The sequence below is a fragment of the Petaurus breviceps genome, unplaced genomic scaffold (genome assembly GCF_028583685.1).
Source record: "Petaurus breviceps papuanus isolate PSGF00001 unplaced genomic scaffold, PetGlider_PUasm1.0 175, whole genome shotgun sequence".
Lineage (NCBI taxonomy): Eukaryota > Metazoa > Chordata > Mammalia > Diprotodontia > Petauridae > Petaurus > Petaurus breviceps.
Window position 1 is genome coordinate 698,261 of NW_027185764.1, and position 9,847 is coordinate 708,107.

Sequence of the window (9,847 nt, forward strand, 5' to 3'; positions counted from 1 at the left end):
GGATTAAAAAAAATAAGTTTTCAATCTTTTAGGAAACCTGTGGAATCTAAATGATTTCATCTTTTTCCTATTGGGATGTTACTAGAGAAGACTTTCTTATCAGTAAATATATAATAATTTATTAAATGCCTACTATATGACTAACATTATACTCTGGGGACACAAAGAAAAAAAATGAACTGTTCTCAAAATCAAACATATTTTATCTGGAAAAACAACATGTAGACATATAAACAAAATAGACACAAGTTACACATGAAGTGATTATCAGGAACAAAAGCAGGTCCTAGCAATTACATAGATCAGTTATGACCTCATTCAGCAGGCAAAGCTAGAACTGACCTTTAATATAAGATTAATCTTCTAAGGAAATAACAGCTTTGGTTGGTTACCTGATTTTTGAAAAAGCGTCTCATCCCTATGTGTAATGATGCTATACTCTGTGGATAGTAGTACCTTACACATGCCACATATGGGAGTACTTACTGTTTCCGATACTGTGAATACAATAGGTATTGTGTTATGTGAACAGCACTTTCTGAAATATCCAATCGGATGTCCCAATGGCCTTTCAAATTTAACAGATATGAAAAAATAACTCATTTTATCTCCCCTTTTCTACTATCTTCATAACTTTGCTATCACTGTTGAGGACACCAACCTTGTCCAAAGACATAGTTGTATGATCCAAACATATTGGAGAGCAATATATGGAATTATGCATAAGGGATTATAAAACTGTGCAGTTTTATCCTGATGGTAACAATCCAAATGCTTTTATGATGCCCTGATGGGTATTTATGGGCCAAAGACCTACAGTATATCTCAAATACACAGTGCTGATGGAGCCGCATTGATTAGTAATAAGCATATGATCTTGGAAAGATGGGCTGACCACTTCCAAAGTTTTCTCAGCAGAACATCATCAGTTAATTCTGGAGCCACTGATCATGTACCTCAGGTTGAAGTCAATCCCTCTCTAGACAATTTTCCAACTGAAAAAGAGGTTTTGGGGGAAGGAGTCAAGGTAGAGCAAAAGCAAGAACTTGATTGAGCTCACCCCCAATCCCCTCCAAATACCTGTAAAAAGTGACTCGAGGCCAGAAGCTCAGGGAAGGGGAGTCGCTGTGGTTTCCTGCTTCAACAGTGCTTGAACGGAACCGCTGCTCTATTCCCGGCCGGAGCCCCCCATAGCCACCTCTCCACCTTCACCTCCACTAAGCAACACTTCTTCCGTCCTACCGTTGAGCAGCAGCCGCCCGCTCAGCCACCCGCTCAGTCGCCGCCGCCGCCGCCTCAGCCTCCGCCGCAGCCACCATGACCACCTCGTCCCCCTCTCAGGTGCGGCGGAACTACCACCAGGACTCGGAGGCCGCCATCAACCGGCAGATCAACCTGGAGCTCTACACCTCCTATGTCTACCTGTCCATGTCCTACTACTTCGACCGCGACGACGTGGCGCTCAAGAACTTCGCCAAGTGCTTCCTGCACCAGTCGCACGAGGAGCGCCAGCACGCCGAGAAGCTGCTGAAGCTGCAGAACCAGCGCGGCGGCCGCATCTTCCTGCAGGACATCAAGAAACCCGACCGCGACGACTGGGAGAGCGGGCTGAACGCCATGGAGTGTGCTCTGCACTTGGAAAAAAATGTCAATCAGTCGTTACTGGAATTGCACAAGCTGGCAACTGACAAGAATGACCCCCACTTATGTGATTTCATCGAAACCCACTACCTGGACGAACAGGTCAAGTCCATCAAACAGCTGGGTGATCACGTAACCAACCTGCGCGAGATGGGGGCCCCGATTCTGGCATGGCCGAATATCTTTTTGACATGCACACCCTTGGAGACAGTGACAACGAGAGCTAAGCCACACCTGGCTTCCCCCACACCTTGGAACTGTGGGCGCCACTCCTACTGTCTTTCAGTGCATGCATATTTTGGTTACCTGGCGTTTTCATAATCTGTACCAAAAAACTACCACCATTTACATCCCAATAAAGTGACTTGGTACTGATGAAAAAAAAAAGTGACTCGAAACAAATTCAAGAGCTGAAGAACCCACAAAATGACAGAGTGAAACACATCAACAATGCAAAATAGTCTGGGAGGCTGACAGGAAGGGTATATCACACCAGGCTGGGAGCAGAGGGCAGTCTAGCATGGGCTGCACTGGGCACAGATGGGGCTGGAGCAGGTCTTATGGCACTGAATCCCTGGCAGTGTGGAGATTTCCATACTTCTCAACCCATAAACACCAAATTTAGCATGGAAGGTCAGTGGGGGAACTCTGTGGGACCTAGGTGAAAGAGGTCCTAGGGTTGCAGAGGTGGTGGCAGCAGTGGGCCCATAGACGATGGGGAATCCAGCAGCTGATACAAAAGTCCAAAAGTTTGGGTCAGTACACCTCCTCCACCCCCATCCACACTTCCACTGCAAACAGAGACCTGCCTTGACAGGGAGTTAGAAAGTCAAGTATTTGACTGAGAAGATGAGTAAGCAGTATAAAAAGGCAGACTATAGAATCTTAACTTTGGTGACAAAGAAGATCAAAACATACAACCAGAAAAAGATAACAGTCAAAATTCCTGCATCAAAAGCCTCCAAGAAAAATATGAATTGGTCACAGGCCATGCAGGAGCTCAAGAAGGATTTTGAAAATGAAGTAAGAAAAATGCAGGAAAAATTGGGAAAAGAAATGAGAATGATGCAAGAAAATCAGGAAAATTGAGTCAACAGCCTGACTGAAGAAAATAACACCTAATAAAATAGACTAACTAAAATGGCAAAAGAGGCCCAAAAGGCCAAATGAGGAGAAGAATGCCTTTAAAAACTGAATTGGCCAGATGGAAAAGGAATTTCAAAAACTCACTGAAGAGAATAATTCCTCCAAAATTAGATTGGAGCTGGGGCAATTAGGTGGAGCAGTGCACAGTGCACAGGCCCTGGAGTCAGGAGGATTTGAGTTCAAATCCAGCCTCAGAAAAAAAAAATACAAAAAAAGCTAGCTGTGTGACCTTGGACAAGTCACATAACCCCAATTTCCCTACCTTATCCCCTCCAAAAAACAAAACAAACAAAAAACAAAGATTGGAGCAAATAGAAACTTATTATTTTAGGAGAAATCAAGATATCATAAAACAGATCCAAACAAAATAAAAAATAGAAGGCAATGTCAAATATCTCATTGGAAAAACAACTGATTGGAAAATAGATCCAGAAGAGATAACTTAAAAATTATTGGACTACCTGAAAGTCATGATCAAAAAAAGAGCCTAGAAATCATCCTTCAAGAAATTCAAGGAAAATTTCCCCAATATTCTAGAACCAGATGGCAAAATAGACATTGAAAGAATTCACTGTTCACCTCTGGAAAAAGCTCCCCAAAAGAAAACTCCTAGGAATATCATAGCCAAACTCCATCTTGCCCTACTAGAAAGTTGGGGTGGGATGGGGTATTCAGAAAGGATGTATGGGAGAACAGATCAGCAGAAGGGGTATTCAGTAGGCTCACTATCTTGGGTTGGGGGTAGGAGAAAGATGGGGAGAAAATTAATAACTCAAAATCTGGTGGAAATGAATGTTGAAAACTAAAAATAAATAAAGAAATAAATTGGAAAAAAAAAGAAAATAATTCCTTCAAAACTAGAGTGGAGCAAATGGAAGCTAGTGACTTTATCAGAAATCAAGAAATTATAAAACAGAACCAAAAGAATAAAAAAAATAGATCACAGTGTGAAATATCTCACTGGAAAAAAACGCTGACCTGGAAAATAAATGCAGGAGAGATAATTTAAAAATTATTATAGTGCCTGAAAGCCATGCTCAAAAAAAAAGACCATAGACTTCATCCTTCAAGACATTATCAAAGAAAAGTGTCCTGATATTCTAGAACCAGAAGGTAAAATAGAAATTGAAATAATCTACTGATCACCTTTTGAAAGACATACCAAAAGGAAAACTCCTAAGAATATTGTAACCAAATACCAGAGTTTCCAGGTCAAGGAGAAAAATATTGCAAGCAGACAGAGAGAAACAATTCAAGTATTGTGGAAATACAATCAAGATCACACAAGATTTAGCAGCTTCTTCATTAAGGGGTCAAAGGGCTTGGAATATGATATCCCAGAGGTCAGAGGAGCTAGGGTTAAAAAGCAAGAATCACCTACCCAGCAAAACTGAGTATAATACTTGAGTATAAATCCCAGAGTTTCTATGTCAAGGAGAAAATATTGCAAGCAGACAGAGAGAAACAATTCAAGTATTGTGAAAATACAATCAGGATCACACAAGATTTAGAAGCTTCTGCATTAAGGGATCAAAGGGCTTGAAATATGATATCCCAGAGGTCAGAGGAGCTAGGGTTAAAAGCAAGAATCACCTACCCAGCAAAATTGAATATAATACTTCAGGGGAAAATATGGATATGCAATGAAATAAAGGACTTTCAAGCATTCTTTCTGAAAAGACCAGAGTTGAATAGAACATTTTATTTTGAAATACAATCTCCAGAGAAACATGAAAAGGTAAACAGGAAAGATAAATCATAAAGAAATTTTTAAAGTTGAATGGTTTTCATTTCTACATGGAAATTTTAACTCATGAGACTTTTCTCAGTGTTAGGTAGTTAGAGGACATAGATAAATAGATAGATAGATAGATAGATAGATAGATAGATAGATAGATAGATAGATAGATAGATAGATAGATAGATGGACAGATATAGATTGATGGCACAGGGTGAGTTGAATATGAAGGGATGATAATATAAATCAATAAAATTAGAGGATGCGAGAAGAATACATTGGGACAACAAGAAAAGGATAGATAAAATTGGTTAAATTATCTCACATAAAAGAGGCAAGAAAACGGTTTCACAATGGCAGTGAAGAGAGGGGAGGTGAGAGGGAATAAGTGCACCTTGCTCCCATTGGATTTGACTTAAGGAGGGAATAACATTCACACTTAATCAGGTATCTTATCCTACAGGATAGTAAGGAGGGAAGGAGATAAGGGGGGTGATAGAACGGATGGCAGATTGGGGAAGGGGGTAGCCAGAAGCAAACACTTTTGAAGAGGAGCAGGGAGGGTCAAAGGAGAAAATAGAGTAAATGGAGGGCAGGATAGAATGGAGAGAAATATAGTCTTTCACAACATGACTATTATGGAAGTATTTTGAATAACTACACATGAATAACCTATATTGGATTGCTTGCCTTCTCAATGAGGGTGGTTGGGCAGGGAAGAAGGTAGAGAATTTGGAATTCATAGTTTTAAAAACAAATGTGGAAAAAATTTTTTTACATGCAACAGGGAAATAAGATATACAGGCAATGGGATAAAGAAATCTGTCCTGCCCTACAAGAAAATAAGAGGGAAGGGAATAAGAAGGGGGGGGGGGGTTGATAGAAGGGAGGGTGGACTGGGGGAAGGGGGTAATCAGAATGCACACCATCTTGGCGTGGGAGGAGGGGAGAGATGGGGAGAAAACTTGGAACTCAAAATCTTGTTGAAATGAATGTTGAAAGCTAAAAATAAATAAATTAGTTTAAAAAAAAGAAGCTTTGAATGTCATTAGGCTCCTCTCCTGTGCAAGGTACCTGGTGCTGATCCTATTCCAGATGATATTTATAAGGGGTGGGTTCCATTGCTCATCCAAAATGCTGATTGAAATTTTCTGCATTATATGACCAGAGAAGGTTATCCCCCAGGAGTTCAAAGATGCCCCCATTGTTCATCTCAATAATAGTAAAGGAAATAGATTGTTCTGTGACAATCACAGTGGGGGTCTCTCTCTTAGTCAATGCTAGTAAGATTTTTGCTAGAGTCCTTCTTAATAGGCTAATCCTTCATCTGGAAGATAGTCACCTCCCTGAGAGCCAGTGTGCCTTCAGAAAAGGCTGAGGAATGGTTGATATTGTGTTTGTTGTCCAATAAGTTCAGTAGAATTGCCAGGAGCAGTACAGAGGTCCATACACAAAATTTGTAAATAAGAGACTTTTGATACTATCAGACATGTGGTCTTATAGAAAATCATGTCAAAATTTGGTTGCCCAGAGAAATTCGTAAGTATTTTGCTTTAATTTCATGGTGGCATGGTCACCCAGGTTCTGTACAATGGATGATGTACCAGCACTTTCCCAGTCACCAAAGACATGAAACAAGGATGTGTGCTTGCTCACATGCTTTTCAGCATGATGTTTTCTGCCATATTGTCACATGCTTTCAATGAGTTTGAACAAGGCATCAAGGTGAGCTATTACACTGATGGTAAATTATTTAACTTGCAAAGGCTACCAGCCAAGACTAAACCGGAGGGAGTGTTGGTGCATGATTTTTATTTGCAGATGATTGTACACTCAATGCAGCCTCTAAAGCTGAGATGCAACAAAGTATGGATTGATTCTCTGCTGCTTGTCCTAATTTTGGCCTACCAATTAACATCAAGAAAACACAGGTGCTCCATTAGCCAGCAACATACCATTCATACCTGGAACCATCACTTACAGCAAATGGAGAAGTTTTGAATAGTGAGGATAAGTCAATTTACTCTGGCAATATACTTCCCAGGGGATGTACACACTGATACACACTGATAAGTGAGCTTAACACATGCATTGCCATAGCCAGCTCAATGTTTGGGAGCTATTAAGCAAAGCATGACTCTGAAGGAAAAGAAGAATATTATACTGCTTACCAAACCAATGGTCTACAGAGTTGTAGTGACCTCACTGTTGTATTTCTATGAAACCTGGACAGTATACCAGTGCCATGCCAGGAAACTGAATTACTTCCATTTGAATTGTCTTAAGAAGATTCTGATGACCACCTGGCAGGATTAGGTACTACCAGGATGAGGTCCTTTCTTGGACTACACTGCCAAGAATTCAATCTCTAATGCAGAGAGCACAACTCTGATGGGCTGTCCATATTGTTTGAATGCCACACATATGCTTGCCAGAAAAACAATTTTATTGAGAAATCACATAAGGCAAGTACTCTTATGGTGGATAGAAAAAATGATACAAGGACACTTTTAAGGTCTATCTTAAGAACTTTGGAAATGATTGCATGACTTGAAAGACACTGGCACAGGACCACCCAGCATGGCATGCCCTTATCAGAGAAGGTGCTATGCTCTATGAGCAAAACAGGAATGAAATAGCTGAAAAGAAACACAAGATGGACAAGCTTAGAGAATCCACTCCAAATTTTCACATGGACTATTTCTGCCCAATGTGTGGTAGAATATTCTGAGCTTGTATTGGTCTGATCATCCATAGTCGGATATACTGTAACTTAGCGATATCATTGTGGTTTTCTTCAAGAATGAAAGACAACAACCAACCAAAAGTGAGTGGGATACCCTTACATAATGGAGGCAGTTAGGTAGTACAGTGGATAAGTTTGAAGTCAGGAAGATGTGAATTTAAGTCCAGACTGAGACACCTTCAGCTGTGTGATGGCGGGAGATTTATTAAACCACTGTCTTCTTCAGTTTCATGAAGTATAAAATGGGTAATAATTATATGGCATTTATCTTTGAGTGTTGTTGTGAGCAACAAATTAGATAACATTTGTAACGTACTTAACTGAGAGCCTGGTTCATAATAAATGCTTGTCTCCTTATTTCCTTATCAATATATTCTAACATTCTTCACTCACTTTCAAAGACCAATGTGAATATAGAGTTCCCCATAGAGAAACTCCCATCTCATGGCTCTAGGCATTTTCCCTAGCTGTGTGGAATACTCTCTGTCTTCATCTCCACTTCTTGATTTCTCAGGCTTCTTTCAAATCCCACTTAAAATTCTACCTTCTACAGAAAGCCTTTATTAAATTATTAACTTTATTAAAGTCCCTATTAATTCTAGTGCCTTATTTCTGTGAATAATTTTCTATTTATCCCATATGTATCTTGCTTGCTCATATTAGGTTTTTTGTAGTGAGATTCTCAAGGTCAAGGACTATCATTGTCTTTCTATTTATCCCCAATGCTTAATAAAATTCCCTGGCACATAAAAGGAACTTAATAAATGTTTACTGACTTTGCTTATTGACTAACTAGAGTCAGTAAGACTGGTTTCTAATTCTACCTATGACAAATTTAAGTATTTATCCTTGGCCACATCACTTAACTTCTCTGGACCTCTCTTTCCTACACTGTAAAATTAGGAGATGGGTCTTAGTGAGCTCAGAGGTTCTTTTTCGGTCTAAATATATAATCCATAATAGTAGTTTTTGCTGTAAAACATTCATTATTTTAGATTCTGCTGTATCTTTCCTTCCATTTAAAGTTGGTTGACAACAGAGGTTGAGAGAAATAAGGGTGGTATTTAGGGCAGTTTGCCTTGTAGCAAGTTCCTTTGTGAATTGGAAGGAAGGAAAGTTCATTTTCAAGGTTACAAACCTAGGGAAAAGATCAATGTTAACCTGTCGAAAAAATATTTATATGACTTTTGTTGAATTAAACCTATGACTTCACATTGTGCTTGAACTTGGTTTCTTTATACTCTGACATGACTTGCTTATATGCTGATATTTGCCCCAGTTACAAAGTGAAAACTTATTGTTCCTTTGAAATTTCTGAGATGTAAATTATGAGAAAAATATAGAGGCACAAATTCATTGCAAAGGTGATAAGCATTATATTCTTTTTACTTGATTCTAACTGAATTAATGTTTCTATCCATTATTTATATACCTATGAAATGCATTGTTTAACTGATTTTCTATATTTTTAGAAATCCATCCTTTCATACATATTGAAATGATTATTTTCAAGATCTGTGCTGCTTTCTTCACAACTATGGCATTTGGGTAATTCAAAAATGTGAGTAATACTGTTCTTTGCACAATTAAAAAAATCTGCTCATTTCCTTTTGCTTTTCAAATGCAGAAATAAAATAAAACTTCTATGGCACTGTAACACAATGAGCAATACATAGGAATCACAATAATTCTGTTTCATTTATAGAATCCAGAATTATGTATACCCTAGGGGTTTTATGGAGAATGGGGCTATATAGCCAGCTCCACCTCAAGAAGCAGAAAAATGGCTATCATAGGCCTTCTATAATTTCTCCAGTTTTTGTCTAAGGTCTGTAAGTTTTTTCATTTCAGCTGAGTTCATATCCTAGGCTGAATCAGGAGAAAACTGTAGAATAGGAAAATTTGGTCTTTGTTTCCCATGATGTCATGTTCTTCAATCTACTCCATTTTCAGTGGTAGACTACCCTTCATCTCATCCCCCATTGATGTCATACTTTTTCTTGAATTATTAAAATCTGCTCACAAGCTTTTTCATGACTAATAGCAACATAGAGTATTTTTATTCCTCAAGATTTTTGCTCAAACAGTGATCAAAGTCTAAATTTAAATCAATAAAGATCTAGAATAAAGAACTTAAAGCACCAGCTAGGTAGCAAAATGAGAAGCACTCACAGGAAATGGTTGTAATACAGTTTCACTACAGTATAGAGTGCATGAAGAAGAGTCCTTTGTGACACATCCCCAAAAATATAGAGTGGTTTCAGATTATGGAAGACTTTGAATGGCAAGGAAAGTAGTTTATACTTTACCTGGCAGGCAATAAAGAGCTACAAAGGAATTTTGAGCAAAAATGTGAAATAATCAGAACAATGCTAGAGGATCTGGTTTACTCTTTCTTCTTGCCACTATATTTCAAAAGCTTTTGATGTTACTCTCATTTTTCTCCTCCTTTACTTCAATCTTCAATGAAGAGACTGACCTTCTCCTTGGCAATGTCAACTCCTCAACATGTACCCTTGGTTCCATGTCTTCCTATTTTCTCCAGCAGATGAACCCTGTAATTATTCTCTCTCTCT

At 38.8% G+C, this 9,847-nt stretch overlaps 2 pseudogenes; one reads left to right on the forward strand and one right to left on the reverse strand.

The window, feature by feature from the left end:
- The window catches only part of LOC138158982 (vesicle-associated membrane protein 4 pseudogene), a 116,212-nt pseudogene extending 114,893 nt beyond the window's left edge, over positions 1–1,319 (reverse strand).
- LOC138159018 (ferritin heavy chain-like) lies at positions 1,303–2,028 on the forward strand (annotated as a pseudogene).
- Positions 2,029–9,847: the final 7,819 nt, after the last annotated feature.